Raw genomic sequence first — 26340 nt, forward strand, 5'->3', positions numbered from 1 at the left:
AAAAACCTCCCATGCTCCTGGATTGGGAGGATTAATATAATCCAAATGCCAATATTGCCAAAGGCTATCTACAAATTCAATGCAATACCCATTAATATCCCAACACTATTTTTTAATGAAATAGAGGAAGCAATCCAGAAATTCATATGGAACAATAAAAGACCTAGAATAGCAAAAATAATCATAAGCAGAAAGAACAGTGCTAGAGGAATTACAATACCCAACTTCAAGCTGTATTATAAAGCTATAGTAATAAAAACAGCTTGGTAGTGGCACCGGAACAGGCCTGAAGACCAATGGAACAGAATTGAAGACCCAGAAATGAACCCACAGAACTACGCCTACTTAATCTTTGATAAAGGAGCTAAAACAATAGTATGGAAGAAAGATAGCCTCTTTAACAAATGGTGCTGGCAAAACTGGCTCAACACATACAACAAACTAATACTAGATCCTTATATATCACCCTGCACCAAAATGGATTAAAGACCTCGAAATCAAAACAGACACCCTGAAAACACTAAAGGAAGGAGTAGGAGAAACACTTGGGCTCCTTGGCGCAGGACGGAACTTCCTTAACAAAGACCCAGAAAGGCTACAAATCAAAGAAAGGTTGGACAAATGGGACTGCATCAAACTGCAGAGCTTCTGCAAGGCAAAGGACATAGCTCGCAAGATAAACAGAAAGCCCACAGACTGGGAGAAGATCTTTACCGGCCATTCAACAGACAAAGGCCTCATCTCTAAAATATTTGCAGAGCTAAAAAAATTACCTTCTTCCAAAACAAAACCGCAAAGAACCAATAGCCCCCTCATCAAGTGGGCTAAAGACTTACAAAGAGACTTCTCTGATGAGGAAATGAGAATGGCCAGGAGACATATGAAAAAGTGCTCTACATCACTGGCCATAAAAGAAATGCAAATCAAAACAACATTGAGATTCCATCTCACCCCAGTAAGAATGTCATATATCAAGAAAACTAACAATAACAATTGTGGGAGGGGATGTGACCAAAAGGGAACCCTACTTCATTGTTGGTGGGAATGTAAACTGGTTCAGCCACTCTGGCAAGCAGTATGGAGATTCCTCAGAAGGCGAAATATAGAACTCCCCTATGACCCAGCAGCCCCACTTTGGGGTATCTATCCAAAAGACCACAAACAAAATCACAGTAATGCCACCAGCACAACAATGTTCATCGCAGCACAATTTGTCATAGCGAGAGTCTGGAACCAACCCAGATGCCCCTCAGTAGACGAATGGATCAGGCAAATGTGGTACATATACACAATGGAATTTTATGCCTCTATCAGAAAGAATGACATTGTCCCATTTGTAAGGAAATGGAAGGACTTGGAAAAAATTATACTAAGTGAAGTGAGCCAGACCCAAAGAAACATGGACACTATGGTCTCCCTTATTGGGAATAATTAGTACAGGTTTAGGCAAGTCATAGCAGAGCATCACAAGGCCCAATAGCTATACACTTATGAACACATAAGATGATGCTAAGTGAAATGAACTCCATGTTATGGAGACAATTGTTATATCACAGTTGTAACTACTGTCAATGTCCCATGTGTATCTGTAGCTTCTATTATTGATGATGTTCTTGTATCATCTTCCTGTGGTTGTACCTACACTATCTCTGTAATCTTATCTGAGTATATTGGAAACCGTGTATACTGGTATTGGAAGTAGGAAATTGAAAGGGAATAGCAAAATTGAGAGACACAGGGTAAAAAAAGACAAAGAGCTACAAAAGCAATACTTGCAAAACTGTTTGGTGTAAGTGAACTGAACACCTCAGGGGGGGGAAAGGGTAAGGGGGAGTGGGGAGGGGGGTATGAGGGACAAGGTAACAAACAGTACAAGAAATGTATCCAATGCCTAACGTATGAAATTGTAACCTCTCTGTACATCAGTTTGATAATAAAAATTTGAAAAAAAAAGACAAAAATAGAGCTGTGGCTCAAGTGGTAGAATGCTAGCATTGAGCAAAAAAGCTAAGGGATAGTGCCCAAGCCTTGAGTTCAAGCCCCAGAACTTGCCAGGTCGCCACAGCTACCAAACCATTGGAAAGCATTTTACCCATTCACTCATTGGGCGTGCATATATTAATTAACTGCTACATAGCAAGTATACATCCAAGTGGTGGGGTCCTTCACCCCCAATGCTCTCCTCGCCAGCGGGAGAGGCGGGGAAGCACACCCCTACCGAGGTGAGCCAAGAAAAGGTGAAAGGTTGACGAACCGCCCGCCCCCAGCCCCCCTTTGCCGGAAGACAATCAGACAGCCCAGGAGAAAGGTCTTGCAATCTCGGTTTATTTGGGAGGAGTCACACTCTTTTTTTTTTGCCAGCTTTGGGGCCTGAACTCAGGGCCTGAGCAGTGTCCCTGGCTTCTTTTTGCTCAAGGCACTCTGCCACTTGAGCCACAGCACCACTTCTGGCCGTTTTCTGTATATGTGGTGCTGGGGAATCGAACCCAGGGCCTCATGTATACGAGGCAAGCTCTCTTGCCACTAGGCCATATCACCAGCCCCAAGGAGTCACACTCTTAAAAGGGTCAGAGAGCGCCAGGAAGGGGAGGGGTGTAGCGCACCTAGCTAGGGGCTATGAGGGGTGGCCTGAGTTGTCCGTCAAGGGTGGAGAGCCGACGGACCAATCCTAAGAGACATCCTAATTTTACGTCACAGCCCAGAGGACGGCCTCCGGGTTCACCACCAGGCGCCATCTTGGCTACACATGGTCCCAAGGCTGGGAGAGGGGGCCAGCTAGAACCGCCTTTCCCGTTTCACAGAACCCGGAAGGCAGGCGGGGCTATCTATGACAGCCCCTCCGGGTTCCAGCATAACAGCCACCAGCCCCAGGGCTGGGAAAACAGGTGGGGCCAGCTAATTGCCTCTTAATGATACAAGGCGTGCCCCACACTAGTGCGGGGAACACAAAATAAAGTACAGTGCTTGTTCTAGAAGGCATTAAGGTCTCAGAAGAAAAGACAGGTACATGCATGGAAATAGGAAAACAATGACAGAAAATCACACAGGATGCAGAAGATCTTGAAGATACAGGAGGTCACATTTAAGGAATGAGTGAGGGAACCCTAGAACCCTGTAGGGACTCTGCTAGTTCTAGGAGATTTGATTGATGTTGGAATGACACTAGTGGAAAACCCAGGTTTTGTGAGTGATCTTTTTTTTTATTATCTACTGTTTTTCCTTTATTGTCAAAGTGTAGTACAGAGGGGTTACAGATTCATATATAAGGCAGTGAGTACATTTCTTGTTCAACTTGTTACCTCCTCCCTCATTCCTCCCCTCCCCCTTTCCTTCTCCCTCCATGAGTTGTACAGTTGGTTTACACCAAATGGTTTTGTAAGTGTTGCTTTTGGAATCGTTTGTCTTTTTATCATTTGTCTCTCAATTTTGATATTCCCTTTCCCTTCCCTAATTCTAATACCCGTATAAATAGTATCCAGGGTACTCAGATGAGATACAGTGATGCAGGGAGCCGGTACAACCACAGGAAGAGAATGCAAGAGAAACAAAACAATCAAACAAATGGACAGGGAAAAAAACCAAAAGGTACAGTTTCACATGGCATGTTGCAAATAATTACAACAGTGATATAACACTTGTTTCCGTAATGTAGAGTTCATTTCACTTAGCATCATCTTATGTGAGTGTTTGATGTACTGTAGTAATCTTGTCAAAAGACAAGAAGAAGCCTTGTATTTACTTACCTGAGTGATTCCTGCCATCTTGGTTCTATAACTGCCTGTCTTAGTACTTCCTGATTTCTTGTTATCTGCCTCTTGGAATGTGCCCTTTTATTTTCCAATAACTCCCTTAAGCTAGCCTCAGCAGAAGCTAGCAGAGGTTGGTGGTCTCACACCTGTAATCCTAGCTACTATATGAGGATCTCCATTTGGAGCAAGCCTAGGCCAGGAAAGTTGATGAGACTCATATAGAATTAAACCCAGAAAAAGCTGGAAGTGGCACCGTGGCTCAAGTGGTAGAGCACTACCCTTGAGCAAAAAAGAGCTTAAGGACAGCACCCAGGAAGTATTTGAGCCCCAGTACTGGCAAAAAAAAATAGAGGTTGCAGAGAAGCCTTTCTTTTAATCATGTGTGTGGGTTAACCCATTTCTTGCCCCATGGTGTTATTGAATTATTACTTATTTAGTATTAAAATTGTTAAATATGCTAGTGCTGTAGTCCTAGCTACTCAGAAGGCTGAGCTATGAGGATGATGGTTCAAATCCAGCATGGGCAGGAAAGTCTGTGAGACTCTGATGTCCAAATAACTACCAAAAACTCTAAAGTGGAGCTGTGACTCAAGTAGTAGAGCACTAGGTCTGAGCAAAAAAGCTCAAGGACAATACCAAGGTCCTGAGTTCAAGTCCCAGAACTGTCACAAAAACTTTTTAAAGATTAAATATGAGATATCATTACATGGACACTTATTCATCTTTTGTCCCAGAATCTGCTGGTCAGAACCAGCAAAGAGATGTAAAAAGGTACACAAAGAGGTGCATTTCAAACAAAGGAAATTCCACAATTAAAAGCATAGAAACACATAACAGCCTGACATGTCTCATGAAGATAAAGCAATTCTCTATAGCAAAATAAATGCTATGCTTTGAAACTAATTTGCTCACCGATCCTATATGCACTTCCATTGTGACAATGTCACTTCTACCAACACAACCCTTTATGTCTGGGCTTGGCCGTATGACTCATTCTAGAAAATATAGCCACAACAATTATGAGGCCTGAAAACTGCTTGTACATTGAGGCTTATTCTCTTCTGTGTTGCAGGTAAAGCCATTTTGTCATTCTTGGGGAAGACTGAAAATGCACTATTCCCTAACTTGACATAGGAGAACTCTATTGCCTATGAATAAACTGATAAACATTACTCACTCCAGGGGAGGTTACTTCCCCATGCAGAGTACCAGCACAGAATCTGAATGACCTGAATTCCAACCTTTATTCCATCATTTCTATGGTGTGTGAAGTTATATGGTATATGGACAAGCTACCTAATGTCCCTGAGACATGGTTTCCTTATCTATATAATGGAAAGATAATGACACCACATTGGCTTGAAGGATGGTTAAGTAAGTTAATTATTGTTTCATTTTATACTTGTGAACAGCAGAGGTAATATTTACTATAATCAAGGGATATGAGCATAATTATTCCTGCTCATACTTGACATTTCTCTAAATAATATTAATAAGGAACTCTAGTGCCCTACTCAACACACAAGAAATGTTACAAATGAGTCATTAAGGAGATAAGCCCTGTAGCAACAGGAAGTCACCAGTCAGTAAAGCTAGGTCAAGGGACCAAGGCATACCTGACACTGTTTCTTATACTTAGCCACATAGTCCCTCTGAATTGAGAGGAGTAGAATAATTCTAATTCTTCCAAGGCATTCAACTGCTTAAGTTATTCTATTATCAAAATGTGTCACCTTAACTAAATATCCCCTGTGGTGTTTACAAGTATTGTACTCATGTTCTACAAAGAGAAAATTCACTCCTTTTAGGCTGTTATTTGACATCAGCTTCCAGAATGCCTTTCTCTTCTCCCTACTGCCAATGTCTTGCCAGATTTGTTTTAGTACAATGTAGAGCACCTCCCTTTTCTTCCTGACACTGATTTCTGCTCTTAGAACTCTGGCGACCTTCCTGCTTCAATGCAGTTTATAGCAGTAATGCTTCCAAGACAAGCTTCCAAGACCTCATCATCAGGCAAACAAGACTTTCTCATCAAACTGCTAGATAAAGTGCAGATTGCAGAACTGTCATACTACATTGCAGGAATAGTACATACTACTTAGTCAAAAAGAACAACAGATTGTACGAATTCAATTTAAGTGATTAGCATGTGCATACTGCTCCTAAAGTATCCCCAAATTCTGGCTCATTTTATCCTAACTCATAGGCATACAGCAGTGTGGATGCCATATATAACACCCTTGGCCAACTTTTCTATAAGCACCACCATGAGCTAGGTTAAAGTGATTTACAGAACATTTCTCACCAGCAGGTCTCTGTCTTCTAACCTGCAAAGCTCCAAGACCCCATCTGCCTCAATTTCTCCATTAGATGTGTTAAGATCCTTAATGGCCAAGTTCTAAGCAATTGCTGTCTTGGTGGTAACACTCCATCTACTAGTTATACACTTCTGTCCAAGACTAAAGTTTAATTGGTTTCAATATTCCTTCTCACTTTTACCAAACCTCAGTGGAGCCATCCTGAAGAACCTCATTAAGTTAATTGGCAAAAGGGAAAGAGCTATATTGGCTTCAAAGAAGTACTCAAGGAAAAGTATTCAACAGTGTCCCAGTTCCCCCAGACCATCTAGTAAAAGCTGACCAAGCAAGCAATTATGATTGGAAAGCCAAGTGGATAGACTAGATAATTCCAAAAATGAGGAAGATGGCCTAACTTCTGTTTCTAAAAGAAGCAAAGGGGTGAATACTAGATGGAAGATTTGTTTCTCCATCCACACACCTTGGAAGACATTGGTCTCAAGGCAACTCTCAACTAAGGAATCATAAATTTTCCCTTCATTGCATGAAAAAGAATAGATTCTTATTTGGGCAACATTGGGGAGATTCTATGTCCAATGTTGTATTTTTATGTCTGATGAGAAAATTAAATAGAACTATCAGTATTTTGGTATAAATCATCTAAAGTAAACTAGGATTTGGATTTACAGCTCCAAAAAAAGTAAGAGATATGTGTGTTGTCACAAGTGAAGTTATATGCTGCCTTCATGATTGTCTTCATCTGAGTGAAATCGCCACCTGAGGCTGCCACCTACCCTCATCTACCCTCATACATGTTACACACACACACACACACACACACACACACACACACGCACAAAGATACCAAAATCCAACTATGTTCAAGTCCAGCATAATTTTGCTCTATACACCCCCCTCTATACTTTAAATTATCTCTAGATTACTAATAATACCTAAGATAGTATAGTTACTGTATTGTATTTTTATGGAATAATGAAAAGAAAAACACATCTTTAAATGTATAGATACAATTTCTTCAATTATTTTCAATCCAGTAAGATGAATCCACAAATTTACAGATACAAAGGGCTAACCGTATTTCCAGAGTTGTGAAGCCATACATATTCACATGCAATAGAATTTATGATCACAATCTTTCACATTAATCCTATCTTGCTACTAATTACTATATGAAATACCTAATGAGCTTGACTATGTCCCCAAAACATATTCAAATCCATGTGGCAAGTAGAATTCTATTCTTGAAGTAACCATTAATATTATCTCTATCGCTGTTGGTTATTTACTTCAGATTTTCAAGTTATTTCCAAAGGCTATCATAGTTAGTATTTCTCTAACTGAATAAAGAAACCATTTAATGTCTCCAACTTTCAAGTGGCATGAGGTAATATAGCAATGAAAATTACTTTTACATTTTATTCTTCTAAGCAATGAAATTAATTGTTCTTCAACAACTCAAACAGCAAAGTGTATGTGCATATGAGTGTGTGCATGTGTTTGACACTGTGTGGGTGTGTCTGGGAATGATAACAACCAAATCAGGGAATTTCATCACTTATAGTTTTTTTGGCAACATTTAATGCTTTAAAAAATTAGGTTTGTGCATAAAACCCCATCTTTCTCTGGCTCTTTTTAGTTCTAAGGTCTCGTCTAATTAGTGAAGTGTTGACATATTGCTAGTCACTTGGGAGGCTCCAGGGTTGGTTTTTTTTTGTAACAGCAATAAAACCTGCGACAGTTGCCTTTGTCAGGTTCGAAAGCAAAGCAACCTAGGAGATTGTACAACTTTGAATATCTAAGGAACACTGATGGCAAGTGATTGTTAATGCAGCCTTACTAACCTTTTCAAGATGCCTTCTTGCCAGGGTTGGAAGTTGTCCAGTTGTCCAGGTCAAATGATGAAGCACTTAAGTCCTCAATTTGAAGATGCAGGTTCCACATGCAAGCTGTCTCTCCTAATCCACAGAAAAGAGCAAGGAAACTTTCCAAAATGATTTCCAAATCCATGCATTTAAAAAAAATCATGTACTTGAAAAGACCAAATATTTTAAAGGTCAATGTCCCTCTCTTTTCTTGAATCTATTAATGTAGCATAATTACAATCACAGCCACTATTGATTGTTAATATAGGAAGTAGACAACATAAATATGTGGGCTGGGAATATGGCCAAGTGGTAGAGTGCTTGCCTCATATACATGAAGTCGTGGGTTTGATTCCTCAGCACCACATATATGGAAAAACCAGAAGTGGCACTGTGGCTCAAGTGGTAGAGTGCTAGCCTTGAGCAAAAAGAAGCCGGGGACAGTGCTCGGGCCTGGGTTCAAGCTCCAGGACTGGCAAAAAAAAACAAAACCAAACAGACAATATAAATCTGGTAGTCATATGGAATAAAAAGAAAAAATAGTAGAATGAATATTTAAATTATAATTTTAAGGATGAATATGTGTAGTAAGACATTAAGCATATGATAAAGTTACAATCATTGTAAAAGACACTGGTAATGGAAACAGTTCAGAGAAAGTGAATAAGTCCAGAAGATGTATGGGTGTACATAAACATTCAATATACAACAAATATGTCCCTCTTGTATGCCAGGAGAATTAATCTGCTGTTCAATAAACACTGGACTAATTGTCACACTGTTTGAAAGGAAATTTAATCCCCTTTTCAAAAAAATATATTAATTAACTTCTATATAAAAATGAGAATGTTTTCAATAAAAAGGTTTTAAAGATAAAAATTGAGTGAAATCTTAACCATACAATGAAGAAAATCATCTAAAAGTAAAAGGAATTTCAGTACATTAACATGTATATTAAAATATTATAAATAGCTGTGCACTGGTGGCTCATGCCTGCAATACTAGCTACTCAGGAGACTAAGATCTGAGGATCAAGGATTGAACCCAAGCAAAGTAAGAAAGTCCCTGAGACTCTCCTCTATACTTAACCAGCAAAAAGCTACAAGTGAACCTGTGGCTGAGGTGGCAGAGAGTCAGCCTTGAGCCAAAAGCTAAGGGCAGTGCCAAGGATCTGAGCTCAAGACCAGCACATGCACACACACACACGCACACACACACACACACACACACACACATTCAAAGCATGAATAAGGGCTGGGAATGTGGCCTAGTGGTAGAGTGCTTGCCTCGTATACATGAAGCCCTGGGTTCGATTCCTCAGCACCACATATATGGAAAAAGCCAGAAGTGGCACTGTGGCTCAAGTGGTAGAATGCTAACCTTGAGCACAAAGAAGCCAGGGACAGTACTCAGGCCCTGAGTTCAAGCCCCAGGACTGGCAAAAAACAAAACAAGCAAATCAAAGCATGAATAAAAAGAATAGAAAAATAAAGGATAAATAGCAATAAATCTTTACTATATAAATACTTTTAAATGTCAATAATGAAAAATCAAACTATGAAAAATGCACATGGGAAGTTCATAAATGTTTCTGGCCAGACAAGATGGAAAATTCACTAGTGATCAAACAAATTAGGAAATACAACCTACCAGTTTCACCTGTAAAATCTGTAAATGTGTGGAGAAACAAGCAGCATCCTTTTTAACAGTTATAACAAGTAAAAGTAAAGATTGAATAACATTGCTAGAAGACAATAAGAGCAAAATCTACCAAAAACTATTCAGTCCCTTTACTCTACAAATATCATCTCAGTGGAAACACACAGTGGAAAAATAATCATAAAGTATACAAATATTGATGTAGGAACAAGGTTATCACAGCATTACGTCTAACAACAAAAGAAATGAGACAAAATGAATGTCCACCATTAGAGGTGAGATAAGTGGATTGTATGCATGGAAGGTTGGCAAAATATTGTACAGCTAGTACTAGAAAGGTATTCACAAGACAATAGGCAGGTTACAAATCAATGTATTTTTTAGCTGTTTTTATTTTTATTTTCTACACCTCAAATGGTTGTACAAGGGGATTACAATTTAACATGTCTAAGTATCCAGTACTTCTTTTTTTTATTGTCAAAGTCATGTACAGAGAGGTTACAGTTTCATACATTAGGCCTTAGGTACATTTCTTGTACTGTTTGTTACCTCCTCCCTCATTTCCCCCTCTCCCCTCCCCCTTTCCCTCTCCCCCACATGAGTTGTTCAGTTGGTTTACAACAAATGGTTTTGCAAGTATTGCTTTGGGAGTGGTTTGTCTTTTTATCCTTTGTCTCTCGATTTTGATATTCTCTTTCACTCCTCTAGTTCAAATACCAGTATATACAGTATCCAGTGTACTCAGATGAGATACAGTGATAGTGCGGGTACAACCACAAGAAGGGGATACAAGAGGATCATCAACAATAGAAGCTACGGTTACACATGGCATGTTGAAAGCAATTACAACAATGATATAACAGTCGTTTCTATAACACGGAGTTCATTTCACTTAACATGTTCTTATGCGTTCATAAGGGCATAGTTATTAGGCTCTTATGATCCTCTTCTGTGACTAGCCTAAACCTGTGCTAATTATTCCCTATGAGGGAGACCATAGAGTCCATGTTTCTTTGGGTCAGGCTCACTTCACTTAGTATAATTTTTTCCAAGTCCTTCCATTTCCCTACAAATGGGGAAATGTCATTCTTTCTGATAGAGGCATAAAATTCCATTGTGTATATCTACCATATTTTCCTGATCCACTCATCTACTGAGGGGCATCCGGGTTGGTTCCATATTTTAGCTATGACAAATTATGCTACAATGAACATTGTTGTACTGGTAGCCTTAGTTTGTTCTTGTTTGTTGTCTTTTGGGTAGATGCCCAAAAGTGGGGCTGCTGGGTCATAGGGGAGCTCTATGTGGCCAAAAGGGAACCCTACTTCATTGTTGGTGGGAATGTAAACTGGTCCAGTGCTTCTTGATCAGAGTCACCCCTTCAACCATTCTCCCTTATCCTGTCTATTTCCTCCCATGGACTCATTTCACATTATATAATCACAATTACAGAAAATGCATATTATGTAGCTGTAAGTATATGTGTGTAATGTGTGTATATGAGTGAGTATATGTGCATATATGTAAAAAAAAAGGAAGATCCAAAATACTAAAAATATTCTCTCTGAATATAAGGATTACTGGCAATTTTATTTTCTTCTTTGTGTTTTTATGTATTTTCCAGATTTTAAAAAAGAATATGGGTAGGACCTAGGGAGAAGGTAGAGAGAGAAAGAGAGAGATGGAGGATGGATAATACATAAATACATTTTGTCTATATAAGAAGATAGCACTGGGAGCCTGTGGTTCACACCTGTATAATCCTAGATACTCAGGAGGCTGAGATCTGAATAGTGTGGTTCAAAGCAAGCCCAGGCAGGAAAGGCCAGAAGACTCTTCAATTATCTATCAGAAAACTGAAAGTGGGACTGTGGCTCAAAGTGGTAGAGTGCTAGCCTTGAGTGAAAAATCTCAGGGACATGGCCCAGGACCTGAGTTCAAGCCCACAACTACCAACAACAACAACAAAAAGGAACATGGCATAAGGAAACTTAGTGAAATCTGTTAAATGACAATGGGATAAGAAGAGTGAGAAAAGGAAAGAAAGATGGCTAACCAGACTGAAATACTGTGGGGCACGCCCGCCCCAGATGCCTTGTATCATTAAGAGGCAGTTCTACCCCTCCACTTCCGCCACCCTATGACCCATTTAAAAAGCGGCTCATTTCCGCCATTAAAGTGAGTCAGCACTGACTGGCTCCCGGACTGTCTGTCTGTTCCCCGACGAAAGGGGGTCTGGGGTGGCAGTCTGTCTGCCCTTTTTTCCTCTTCTTGGCTCGTCTGGGTGGGGCGTGTTTTCCCGTCTCTCCTGCAGGACAGGAGAGCGCAGGAGGCTAAAAACCCCAACATCTGGCGTCCAAGTGGGGCAAGAAGGACATACGAGGTGAAACTGTCGGTGGGCCAGGCCAATCGGATTCCCAGGTGAGGGTACCCCCAAAAAGATGGGGCGGGCTCAATGTCAGCATGATGATCGAGTGCTCAAAGCACTGAGCTTCATGCTCCAAAATGTAGGTTTGGAGGTCTCGGACTCCCAGGCGGGGAGGGTCTGGGAAGCATTGAAGCATGCTGTGCTCTGGGTGGCGGCTGCCGGCCTTTTCAGCCTGGCTACTTGGGAGGGAAACGGCCTCCCCTCTGCCCAGGAGAGGGGCTCAATGCCTCACTCCAATGAGCCCATAGACGAGCCTTGGCCTGATCCCCTGGATCCCCCAGGACATGTGGCTGACCAAGGAGGTGGGGGGGCGGGGGAGGGGGGGCTTCCGCCGCCTCGTCACCCCTCCTCCACCAGAGGCTTTCCATCTTGCACGGACCCAGGAGAGGATCACCCTGGAGACAGTAAAGGCCCTTAAAAAAAAAAAAAAAAAGGGCCTGGGTAGCATTTGCTGAGAGATGTCTTGGATGGAGGGGAGGCAGCCCCCTGGCTGCCCAGGAGAAAAAGGGCTTATTTGCTTAGCATCTGCTTTGAAAGAGACAAAGGTTTTCGATTCTTGTTGTTGATGTTTGCTAAGTTAGAGATTTGGTTAAACTCTGATTGTTGGTGGCAAAATCTGCTTTAAAAGAGGAAAAAAAAAGGGCCTTTGGTTCTTGTTGTTGATGTTTGCTAAGTTAGCGATTCGGTTAAATTCTGATTGTTGTTGGCTAAATCCTAAATTTTCTCTAGCATTGAGCACATGGTGGACAATAGAATTGGTTGGAGGTGGAGCCCACCCATCTCCCAGGTGATGGGCGTGCCAAATTCCTCAAGGCTGGACAGGGACTTGATAAAGGTGTCTTGCTGTGAGCCTGCTAAGGCTCTGACCAGCTCTGCTGCCATTAAGCTGTGCCACGTGTCTGTTCTGTTCCTGTCCTGTCTCCCATCTCCTGGACCTTCTCTGGTCATAGCATCCCACTTCAGCTCCCCATTGGAGCTGAACTGATTTTTCAAAATGTGGCTTCTTCGTTTCCTCACCGGATAATCTGTGAAAATTTTTGTTTGCTGGAAAAGTTTTGTTTTCTAACTGACCACGTGGTTCTAAGATATGGGCAAAATCATATCATTTTGCCACTGGAATTCCAGGAGACTTACATGGCCAATTCAAAAAAGGAAAATTTTTTTCTAAGCACACCCAAAGCTTGTGCACAACTGTCTGTCTGTCTGTCTGTCTGTTGGTAAAACATGAAAAAACTAGCATCATGGTTTAAAAACTACTTGCCTTTTTAACTACTATTTTAACTTATTTTAAGTCTTTGCAGCCTGTGAGTGGGGTCACAGTAAACAGCCTGGAGGCAATCCTGACATCACCAGATTCCAAGCCAAAAGAAAAAAAAATACAATATATGCACATGTGAAATACTACTGTGAAACATTTTTGTACAATAAGTATACATTAAAAATTTATAAGAAGGTAAAATTTGCTACTGGGGACACAACCATCAGCAGGAATAGGGAGGCCAATGGAGATGATAAATGAGGATGAATATGGCTGAAGTCCCTTATATTCAAGTATTAAAATAGAACAATAAAAGAAAAACTGTTAAAATTGTTTTAAGAAGCAAAGAGGGAAGTAGGAGCCATGATAGAGGGGATGAGTTTGACCAGGGTACATTTATACATATATGGAATTGTCACAATTAAACCTTACCCTTTGTATAACTAATATATGCTAATAAAATGTTTTAAAATGAACATGTGTTCATTTGAATCAAAAAAACATAATGTTATTTTAAAAGTTAAGTTTCTGAATTTGCACTGTTTTTTTATTCATGATTAAAAAAGCCTTCACACGCCCATACAGAGACAGAAGCCTCAGGGCATACATGTCATCTTTTTAAAATATTTAAAGAAAAAAATGTCATTTCAAGATAAAGTTCTATTCATTCCATCACTTCCTTTGTGACTTCAAAAAAAGAACATGCTCCTCTTTATACCTTTCCATCCCTCCTCAGTCAACTTCACCTGTATACTAAGAATGAATTCAAGGGAAAACACAATTCTCCTAACATGGCAACTGGGCCTTCCACAACCCACATCCTTCTCAGTCTTTCTCTCCTATCACACCACACCTTAATCACCAGTGAACTGCTGAGGAGACAGTATTTTCTCACATCTCCTTGCCTTTGCCCTCTCTCCTAGGAACCTATAACCCTCCCCTCCTCTTACCCCAAACCACTCCTACTTTTCCTTCAAGGATTAGTTCTAAGTAGCATTTGAGCTATGAGTCCCAAGACTGGTGGGGGTACTTCTACTGAACTCCAGAATCATCCACAAACATCTCTAATACCATACAAACCTTTCCAAAATTATATATGCAATTTTCTAGTTCTTTGAGATTAGAAATTCCCCCAAGGACTAAGATGATGTCTTCTACATATATCACAGTGCCCCGTACACAGTTCTCAAGAATTGTGTGTAAAGTATGAAGCATTTCTTCACATGACCCAGAGTAATGAACACAAGCCTTACATCAGACTTAAGATAAGGTGGATTGTCACTGCTCCACGAATTTTCTCTAAAAGGTATTTTTAAAGTATTTTCTCTAAAAGATATATCAAAATATTGTTCTGCCATATGTAATATTGGTCAGTTTCTCTATGAGAATTCTAATCCCTCTGAGTTTCTACACTTAATACTAACAACATCTGGGACTTCTCTGTTGTGTAAGAAATGATTAAAAGATAATCTTAGTACAATGCATTTTGATCAATGTCACACCTTCTTGTCATTGTCCCCCATAACTAAATTCCTTTGTACAACTCCTTAAATTGTGTGTGTGTGAGAGAGAGTGTGTGTACACACATGTGTGTGCATGTGCACGTGCTGAGGATCAAATTCAAGGCCTTGTACAGGCAATCACACTTGCACTGAGCTAAATCCCCAATCGTGTACAGATAATTTTTTAAATAAAAAGAAACTAAGTCCTCCAAGGAAAATAAAAGCATTATAAAAGGCATGTACTTGAAATTTTGAAAGGATATGAGATTTTTAAAAATCTGTAATCTCTTGGCCACGTTCCCTTCTTTGTAGGAAAACAGAGAAACTATATGTATAACATGACCTTGGGCAGATATGATGTCTTGCTATCAGAAGAGTGACTAGAGGAAAGTTTATCCTTTTAAGCACCTCAGGACCTTCAGGTTGCCATAATGTCTGGCTGAAAGCCCGCTTCATCCAAAATCAAAAGTGCGATGGGAAAAAAAAGAGAAATGAAGGAAGCAGCTTGAATTAGGAAATTAATCTGCTAAACATTGTGATGAGTAAAAGCATTTGTCTTATAATTATTACAAATACTTATAAAAACACTCTAATTTAATGTAAAGATTTTCTTCATTGGAAAGAAAAACAGCATGAATTTAGCACCTGTGACTCATTAATATGCATGACAACCTGTTTCCAGGATAAACAACAGCATTCATGTAAACCATTTAATATAAAAGCCATCACACAGAGACATAAGCCATTTGATTCATGCTGAGTTTTTTATTTAAATTTAGCCCATCTGGGGGCTGTTTAAGCTGAACATCAAAAAATTAAACATTTCCGTTTACATTAATTTGGGCTGGAACTTACAAAACTGTAAGTAACATTTCGTTGTACAATTTGGAAGTCACCTATGTCAATGACTACAGGAAGGCTTATGTGTACACAGGAGATACAGACTCTGAAGCATAATGTGTGGAGTCTCAAGAGGCTAAAATATCCAGCCAATCCCTTGTGAGTCAGTCAAATCATAACTAATGTAAATGGGTTGAACATGACCAAATCTGACTTGGAATCCTCACTTGATACATTCTCTGTTATGCAACAGACTGCCTCTTGCAGGTTAGCTCAGCACTGTGAGGCCAATCATAGCAGTAATAATTGTTGACTGAACAACATGCTATTTTTCATTGTCTCTGGCTCTGCTGTGTATAGAAGACAGAAAGGTTTTACCTCTGCAAACTGTCTTTCTCAAGTTCTCAAGTGTCTCGAATGAGCTAGTGGTCAGCTAGGAGCAGGAAATATGAGCTACTAGAGGAAGGCTGCAAATAAGTAGAAAGGGAGAAACTACAGTACTCTCCCTTGCTCTCTACCTGAGGTGGCATTTCCTACAGCAGCTAACTCTTCTCTGTCAGGTCAGTTCCTGACAGACAGATCCACTACAATTCTACTTTATCTCAGATGACCAACTTTCTTGGTAAGGTAGATCATCTACCATTATCCTTCCTTCCACAGCCCAGCTGTGTATGGTACTAATCCATGTGTTACTTTCTTATCTACTGTTTGACCTCTCCACTCTTTCATCCTCTCTGTTATCCAATTCCTCGTGTTAAATTCTGTCTATGTTCCAGTTTGGTGTCATGGTGCCATTTTTGTAATTAAAGCCTGCAGGAGGCTAAGGCAGGAGAATTGAGAGTTGAGAGTTCAATGACAACCTGAAATACATAGCAATATTCTGTATCAAAGATATCTATTTTAACCCCTTGAAGTAATTTCTAATTCTAAATTGAGACATATGCAAGATGACCAGGTGTTGCATCATCCTTTCATTGAATCCTCACCATTTACTGTTATTAGCCCCATTTTTACAGACGAAGACACTGTGACGTGGAAAGCTTAAATAGTCAAAATATACAAGAGAGACACTTGCACACTCTTGTTTATCACAGCACCTTTTACAATAGCCAAGCTCGGGAATCACCCTAAGTGACCATCAACAGATTAATGCATAAGGAAAATGTGATATAGAGCTATGATATGGAATCAGCCCAGATGCCCCTCAGTGGATAAATGGAACAAGAAAATGTGGCATACACACACAATGGAATTCTATACTTCCATCAGAAAGAATGACATTGCCGCATTCATAAGAAAATGGAAAGACTTGTAAAACATATTAAGCAAAGTAGGCCATACTCAAACATGGGCTGCATGATTTCCCTCATTTGTAATCATTAGAATGTGCCTATAAATCTACAAGTAAACCCAATGGATAGTAAAAGACAAAAAATACACTTGGACATGGTAAATTAAACAGAACTCTAAACATTCACACTGAGACCAAAGGAGGATATTCTTAGGAGAGGATCACAAAAGCTCACTAGATAGGTGCATATGATTGCATAAAATGATCATTACTGAAATTATCTAAATGAACTTCAATAAGTGGATTTTTATTTTACATTTTGCAGTTCTTGTTTTCTTTCTGTTTTTCACCCTTCTGTCACTATTTTTTGTTTCTGTATCTTTGCCTGGTATGTAAGTTTATCTGATTTTTGGAGGGGAAGGGGACACACAGAAATGGACAAAGGGTGAATTAATTCAGCAGTGATATGCACTAGACACTATGTTGGAAATGAACTATACAACTTGGCAGGGAGGGGGGTGGGAAGAGAAAAAACTAGGAGAAAATGAGGGAGGTGGTAACATTGTTCAAAAAGAAATATACTCAATATCTGACTTAGGTCGCTGTAACCCATCTATATATCACCTTTACAATAACAATAAATATTTCAAGGAAAGCAACTCCTTTTGCAATAGCCCCCCAAAACATAAAATACCTAGGAATAACCTTAACCAAAGAAGTGAAAGACCTCTTTGATGAGAACTTTAAAAGCTTGAAAAACGAAATTAAGTCAGAACATAGGAAATGGAAAAACCTCCCATGCTCCTGGATTGGGAGGATTAATATAATCCAAATGCCAATATTGCCAAAGGCTATCTACAAATTCAATGCAATACCCATTAATATACCAACACTATTCTTTAATGAAATAGAGGAAGCAATCCAGAAATTCATATGGAACAATAAAAGACCTAGAAGAGCAAAAACACTCCTAAGCAGAAAGAACAGTGCTGGAGGAATTACAATACCCAACTTCAAGCTGTATTATAAAGCTATAGTAATAAAAACAGCTTGGTAGTGGCACCGGAACAGGCCTGAAGACCAATGGAACAGAATTGAAGACCCAGAAATGAACCCACAGAACTATGCCTACTTAATCTTTGATAAAGGAGCTAAAACAATAGTATGGAAGAAAGATAGCCTCTTTAACAAGTGTTGCTGGCAAAACTGGCTCAACACATGCAACAAACTAAAACTAGATCCTTATATATCACCCTGCACCAAAATCAATTCCAAATGGATTAAAGACCTCGAAATCAAAACAGACACCCTGAAAACACTAAAGGAAGGAGTAGGAGAAACACTTGGGCTCCTTGGAGCAGGACGGAATTTCCTTAACAAAGACCCAGAAAGGCTACAAATCAAAGAAAGGTTGGACAAATGGGACTGCATCAAACTGCAGAGCTTCTGCAAGGCAAAGGACATAGCTCGCAAGATAAACAGAAAGCCCACAGACTGGGAGAAGATCTTTACCGGCCATTCAACAGACAAAGGCCTCATCTCTAAAATATTTGCAGAGCTAAAAAAATTACCTTCTTCCAAAACAAAACCGCAAAGAACCAATAGCCCCCTCATCAAGTGGGCTAAAGACTTACAAAGAGACTTCTCTGATGAGGAAATGAGAATGGCCAGGAGACATATGAAAAAATGCTCTACATCACTGGCCATAAAAGAAATGCAAATCAAAACAACATTGAGATTCCATCTCACCCCAGTAAGAATGTCATATATCAAGAAAACTAACAATAACAATTGTTGGAGGGGATGTGACCAAAAGGGAACCCTACTTCATTGTTGGTGGGAATGTAAACTGGTTCAGCCACTCTGGCAAGCAGTATGGAGATTCCTCAGAAGGCGAAATATAGAACTCCCCTATGACCCAGCAGCCCCACTTTTGGGTATCTATCCAAAAGACCACAAATAAGAACACACTAAAGCCACCAGCACAACAATGTTCATCGCAGCACAATTTGTCATAGCGAGAGTCTGGAACCAACCCAGATGCCCCTCAGTAGACAAATGGATCAGGCAAATGTGGTACATATACACAATGGAATTTTATGCCTCTATCAGAAAGAATGACATTGTCCCATTTGTAAGGAAATGGAAGGACTTAGACAAACAACTACAAAAGCAATACTTGCAAAACTGTTTGGTGTAAGTGAACTGAACACCTGCGGGGGGGGAGGGAAAGGGGGAGGAGGGTGGGGGGTATGAGGGACAAGGTAACAAACAGTACAAGAAATGTATCCAATGCCTAACGTATGAAACTGTAACCTCTCTGTACATCAGTTTGATAATAAAAATTTGAAAAAAAAACAATAAATGTTTCAAGAAAAGAAAATTGGTATATATAAGCTATGGCATATTATTTGGCCGTAAAGGAGAATGAAATTAAGTTATTCAAAGAAAAATGGATGGAACTGGAGACCATCATATTGAGTTTCTCTTACTCAACTCAAAAAGACAAATATAAAATATTTTATCTCATAAGTGGAGTATAGGTCTAAAATGATACTAAAACAATAGTGAAAAATGTGACAAAAATTTTTTAAAGGGAAACTACAGAAGGAATCAGCGAAACAGGACAGGAAACTAGAGAGGGTCCTGTGGATGAACAGATTTAAAGTGTATTAGATATGTACCTAGGATAACAACATAATGACAAACACCAAAAGAGGGAGGCAGGAGGGGTAAGTTTGGGGGAACATAGGAGGGGTAGAGTTATCCACAGTGCACTGTAGGTATATGTGAAATTTTCACAATACAAATCCCTTGGACTATTAATGATTCCTAAGAATAAATAAATAAAATAAACAGGTATAGCAGAAGGATTAAGAGTGCCTGGGGTGAGGTTTGAATTTTTAATTTTTATAAAGCTGTTCATCCTATTCATTTCTCCTTTCATGAGCACAGTAGTTAAGTTGCCAATACGTACAGTAAATGGAAAATTATTCACAATTGACTACTTAGCAAAGTCAGCAGATTAACTAAGCTGCTCCATTCCTGTGTAAAACCCAGTGACTGATATCTGAAGTTTGGTTTTCTGTCAGCTAACTAAGAATCAGTTGGGTTTGCTATTAAAACTTACTTTAACCAATTTTATTTGCTACTTGATTGTATTGCTTCCTAAAATGTTATGCATATAAATGAAGTATGTTTGAGAAAAGAGAGTTGTTTCTGTGGGGAAAATTATATTTAAAAATTTGGAAGGGCTGGGAATATATAGCCTAGTGGTAAAGTGCTTACCTCCCATACACGAAGCCCTGGGTTCAATTCCTCATCACCACATATATAGAAAAAAACAGAATGTCATTGTGGCTCAACTGACAGAGTGCTAACCTTCAGAAAAAGAAGCCAGGGACAGTGCTCAGGCCCTGAGTCCAAGCCCCAGGACTGGCAAAAAAAAAAAAAAAGACTTCAAAAGTCTAGTTAAAGATACGTCATTTGAGGATTGCTGTCCAGTTAATTGTGAGTGAAAAAAAGCTATAAAATATTAAGCTGTAAACAATGAATTACTTTGTAATTTCTTTAGGAACTCATTGCACACTGATAAAATCAGACTGTGCAAAGAAAGACGTCATAGACCACTAGTCAATGGACTGCCTCAAAGCAAGGGCCTTGGTCAGTCCTAAAGCTGGGTATGGTGGCTCACATCTGTAACCACAGCTACTTGGGAGGCTGAAATCAAGAGGTAGAAACCAGCCTAGACAAAAAGTTTACAAGAACCCATATCAACCAACAAAAGCTGAGCAGAGTAGCACATACCTATCGTTATGGTCCAGCAAGCATGGGGATTAAAAAAAGACAGACTCTATTCAAAAAGCAGCATAAGCTAGACTGGGAATATCGCCTAGTGGTAGAGTGTTTGCCTGGCATACATGAAGACCTGGGTTCGATTTCTCAGCTCCACATATATTGAAAAAGCCAAAAGTGGTGCTGTGGCTCAAGTGCTAGAGTGCTAGCCTTGAGCAAAAAGAATCCAAGAACAGTGCTCAGGCCCTGAGTTCAAGCCCCAGGACTGGCAAAAAAAAAACCTAGCAAAAGCAAAAAATACAGTCGGGGATGTGGCTCAAGTAGTGAAGGACAAATCTAGCAAGCATAAAGCTCTGAGTTCAAGGCCCTCAGTACTATTATAAATGCATTGTTAGAAAATGAACATCTATGTTTTGAGAAATAGATATATGGTAAGCATCTGCCATGGCTAATATTTCCCTTCACCTGACTTTTTCAAATGGCTACTTAGAAATATTTACTTTAGATGAGAGAGCTTGTATGTACCTTCAAAAAATACTGTGTGAGATTGGGAAAAGATTTTTACGTGCCATACAACGGACAAAGGCCTCATATCTAAAATATATGCGGAACTCAAAAAATTAAATTCCTCCAAAACAAAACCTCAAAGAACCAATAGCCACTTCAAAAAGTGGGCTAAAGACTTAAAAAGAGACTTCTCTGATGAGGAAATGAGAATGGCCAAGTGAAATATGGAAAAGTGCTCTACATCACTGGCTATAAAAGAAATGCAAATCAAAACAACATTGAGATTCCATCTCACCCCAGTAAGAATGTCATATATCAAGAAAACTAACAATAACAATTGTTGGAGGGGATGTGACCAAAAGGGAACCCTACTTCATTGTTGGTGGGAATGTAAACTGGTTCAGCCACTCTGGCAAGCAGTATGGAGAGTCCTCAGAAGGCTAAACATAGAGCTCCCCTATGACCCAGCAGCCCCACTTTGGGGCATCTACCCAAAAGACCACAAATAAGAACACACTAAAGCCACCAGCACAACAATGTTCATCGCAGCACAATTTGTCATAGCTAGAATATGGAACCAACCCAGATGCCCCTCAGTAGACAAATGGATCAGAAAAATGTGGTACATATCCACAATGGAATTTTATGCCTCTATCAGAAAAATGATATTGCCCCATTCGTAAGGAAATGGAAGAATTTGGAAAAAATCATACTAAGTGAAGTGAGCCTGACCCAAAGAAACATGGACTCTATGGTCTCCCTCATAGGAAATAATTAGCACAGGTTTAGGCTAGTCACAGCAGAGGATTACAAGAGCCCAATAACTATACCCTTATGAACACATAAGATGATGCTAAGTGAAATGAACTCCATGTTATGGAAACGATTGTTATATCACTATTGTAATGACTTTCAACGTGCTATGTGTAACCGTAGCTTCTATTATTGATTATCCTCTTGTATCCCCTTCCTGTGGTGTACCTGCACTATCTCTGTATCTTATCTGAGTACATTGGAAAACGTGTATACTGGTATTAGAACTAGGAAACTGAAAGGGAATACCAAAATCGAGAGACACAGGGTAAAAAAGACAAACGACTACAAAAGCAATACATGCAAAAGTATTTGGTGTAAATGAACTGAACAACTCATGGGGGGGAAAGGGAAAGGGGGAGGGGGAGGGGGAATGAGGGAGGAGGTAACAAACAGTACAAGAAATGTATCCAATGCCTAACGTATTAAACTGTAACCTCTCTATACATCAGTTTGACAATAAATAAGTAATCATTATTAAAAAAGGAAAAAGAAAAAAAATCAGAGGGCTGTAGATAAAGTTCTGAAATCCTATTCAAATCAGCACTTCTACTTCTAATTATATTCAAAGTGCTATTTGTCACTTATGTAAACATTCCAGGCATTTCTGGGGTACAAAGTTGTGAACAGGTGTCTCTACATTCACACCTTGGTATTCACAGCACCAATAGGCCATGTTCATTTGTCTACCCAAAAACATGGATTGAAGAAGAGTAAAAGGAAATAAAATACTGCTCAGTGAGCAGAGCAACATATTCTAACAGAAACTGCATGGCCTCTGGAGCTCTAGGTACCTGTTTCTGAATGACAACTCCATCATGTTTCCAAGTGTAGTCCATATAATATTAGTTTTCCTTATTCTCGTTTCTCATAATTGTTCTTGCTGCCTGCATGAGAGTTATCTGTACATTTTTTCTAAAAGTAAAGACCTTTAAAAGAGAGGAATGAGTGAAGCTTAGCTTCTCCCTACAAAGTTTTCTTTCTCTCCATCCTTCTCCATTCTTATACTTCTATTACTGTCCTAAGCTAACTTTAAACTGCAAGAATAAAAATCTCTTACCTACTGCCACTCTGAAAGTACATAATTCCATCTTGCCCTAATACTAGTTTTGTCTTCCTAGACAGAAAAAATATAGAGAACATATAGAAATAATTTGTAAGTGGAATTCCTTTTTTGTTGACTTGTAATATTTCTTCCCTCTCCCTCAATCTACTCTCCTTACCCACTCCTATAGCCAACACCCTTCACAAAAGATCATCCTATGAAGATTTAATGAGTAGTCAACTGAAATCAAGCATTTCATCCTGGCTCTGCTGTCTCCAGCTATAGTCATCAATCACTCTCAAAGAAGTATTAATAAGTCTGCGGACTACATATGTGCTCTTCAATAGTTGTAGCAGTTCAGATGGAGAGTATAAGGAAAATCAGGAAGGCATTTGGGAGACATTAACCAACACGATTTACTGATTTGTTGAATAAAGGCATGTGGCAGAAGTAGATACCAGGAGTATAAGCTAGGAATGGATTTGGGTCAGAAGGTGAATAAAGGAATTATCCCACAGGCTAAAAAATACAGGGGAAAAATTTGAGGGGAAGATAACAGATGTAGCTCTTGATATGTCAGGTGGGTGAATATTTTAAGAACAATTAAATGTGAAATCTGCTGCACGTGAGAGATGCTAAACTTTTCATCTGCTGTGGGGTAAAAAATAGAGAATCAGCTGGGTGCTGGTGGCCCACACCTATAGTTCTCGCTACTCAGGAGGCAGAGAGAAATCTGAGGATTGCAGTTTGAAGCATGTCCAAGCAGGAAAGTCCATTAATCTCCAATTAGCCACCAGAAAACTGGAAGAGACACTGTGGCCTCAAGTAGTAGAGCACTAGCCTTGAGCAGAAGAGCTCAGGGAAAGCCCCCTGGTCCTGAGTTCAAGCCCCACAACTAACCAAAAAAGTCTGATTAATCTGTACATAAATACCAATAGCTCTGACACGCAACCTAGCTTCTAAAGGAACATGAGCCTTATGATGACATTTTAACAACTACTTTTGTGTATCTAGTGAGCCTCTCAAAATTAGCATGTAGAAAGCATGGCTCTTGGTTTCAACTGCTACCTCAAAATAGTTCTCTTCAGTCATTCCCATTTCAGTGAACAGCACACCACCATGCATCCAACTGCTTAATACAAACACCTAGGAGTTACTTTGAGTCTCTTTTCCTTCACGTTCCTATCCCACACACCTACAATCATCCCAAATAGACCCTGAATCCATTCTCTTCTCTGTTTCCATTGCTCCCTCCAGTCTGGAAACAAAGCCTAGACTGCAGCAATACCTTGCCAGGCTGATCCACCGTGTTCTTGCCCACTTCACAGCTCCTTACTTGGCCCTCCATTTGGAAATTATTTTTCCTTGACGAATACATGCTCCACTCCTCATAGTTTAAGTTTCAAGTCAAATACTACATTCTTTGAAAGTCCTCCTAAGTCTGGCCTAACCTCAAGAAATAGGCTTACATGTAACTCTATCATAAAAGTCTATCATCTTTACCTTAGGGTATGTTTTACTTCAGGAAAATCATCCAATCTTTCATCTATATGAAATCATTTTGTAGGTAACCTCATTTATTATGAATTGTGTCATGCATTGCATTAAATTTAGCAAGCAATGGGTTTTTTAATACGGATTTATATCTTTGGCATCTAATAGGTCTTCAATAAGTACTTGCCAAAGGTGGAAAGAATGGGGGAAAAACTTTTTTTTTCACAAATACTGGAGGTTGAACTCAAACATTTATACCTTCCAATGCAGGCATTCTAGCACTTGGCCCATACCTCCAGCTCCTTTTTGCATTGGTTATTTTTGAGTTAAAATGTTTTCTGCCTGGGCCAACCTTGGCTACGATCCTTCTATTTATGCTTCCCTGTGTCAATGGGGATGATAGGCGCCTGTCACTGTCCCAGCCATTGTGCTTCCTCCAGAACTAGGATGACAATCCGTATACATTGCACCCAGTCACTGTTTCAGATGGAATCTCAACCCAAGGCCCAAACTGACTTTGAACAATAATTCTCCAATTTCTTCCCCACCCCTAAGTGACTAGAATTACAGGCCTGAGCCTCTGCTCCTGACTTGAAAACATTTTTCCGCCGAGAGGCTTAAGTCTTATTCCTCAGTGCTTGGTTGGACTGTTTTCTTTTCTGTGTATATATCATGAAATCACAAATGTATAAAACTGGTTTCCATATATATGACCCTGGAGATAGATATAGATATACAGATTTACTCACCCAGTAAAATTCACTCTGTACAAAAGACTTTTCAGAATTAATATGACAAATGAATGTACAGAAAATTCTAACCTATTTCAACAGTGATGAAAGAAGAAACTGATTTTATTCTCCTTTTCACAATACATGGAGCACAATAAAAAAGCATAAAGATCAAAAGTAGCATCTAGATTTTCAACATGTATGCTTTGAAATTTTTTACTTCTGTCTAAAGATGGTCCAAACAGGCTTTCCCCTGGAATTTTGGACAAACTTGGCTATAACTACTGTACTGACAGCTACCATCTTACTTGCAATTTTCAGCCTCTGGCTACTACCCTGCAGGTAGGCACACTGACAGAATTCACAAGAATTTCCCTGTCTCTCATGTCAAAGAACTTGCTAGTGTATCAAATAAAAATCTGCCACAGAGGGATCTTAATCAATGTGCCCAAAGCCATTTGTATCTACTGTGCCTGATGATCTCCCCAGATATAAAAGACCCCTCTAGAGATTGCTCCCAGATGCTGCCACTGACCCAGAGTAAGGGTAGCTTGTGTTTCTCAATCACACTTATGCTCAATCATAAGACTGCACATGAGGGATTCGAGTCCTCTAACTGCTACTTGTATGTTTAATTGTGTCAGAGTGCAACAAGGATTTGACACTATTCTGAGAGCTATTATTGAAGACACTATTCTGAGAGCTATTATTGAAGAAGTTTAATTCCCATCTGAGTGACATGAGGATGCTTTGTTCAGAGACTTTATTACTCATAAGTATATTCTCCAGAGCAGTTGTTACCTACTCCTATAAAATTATCCTATAAAATTCTATAAGAATCAATCCTATAAAATCATTAGAAATTCTACAAGGAAAATTTTAGCCAGGCACTAGGAATATCAATGGTTTCACTAATCAAGACTTTTGTCTTTTTGTATCCTTACTAGAGAATAGAATTTAAAATAAGTGAAACTTAATTGTACTTGCACTGGAGAAATGGGCAGGTGTCTTGAACCTTAACTGATCCAGTTGTTTGCACAGCATATTT

The sequence above is a fragment of the Perognathus longimembris genome, chromosome 28 (genome assembly GCF_023159225.1).
Source record: "Perognathus longimembris pacificus isolate PPM17 chromosome 28, ASM2315922v1, whole genome shotgun sequence".
NCBI lineage: Eukaryota > Metazoa > Chordata > Mammalia > Rodentia > Heteromyidae > Perognathus > Perognathus longimembris.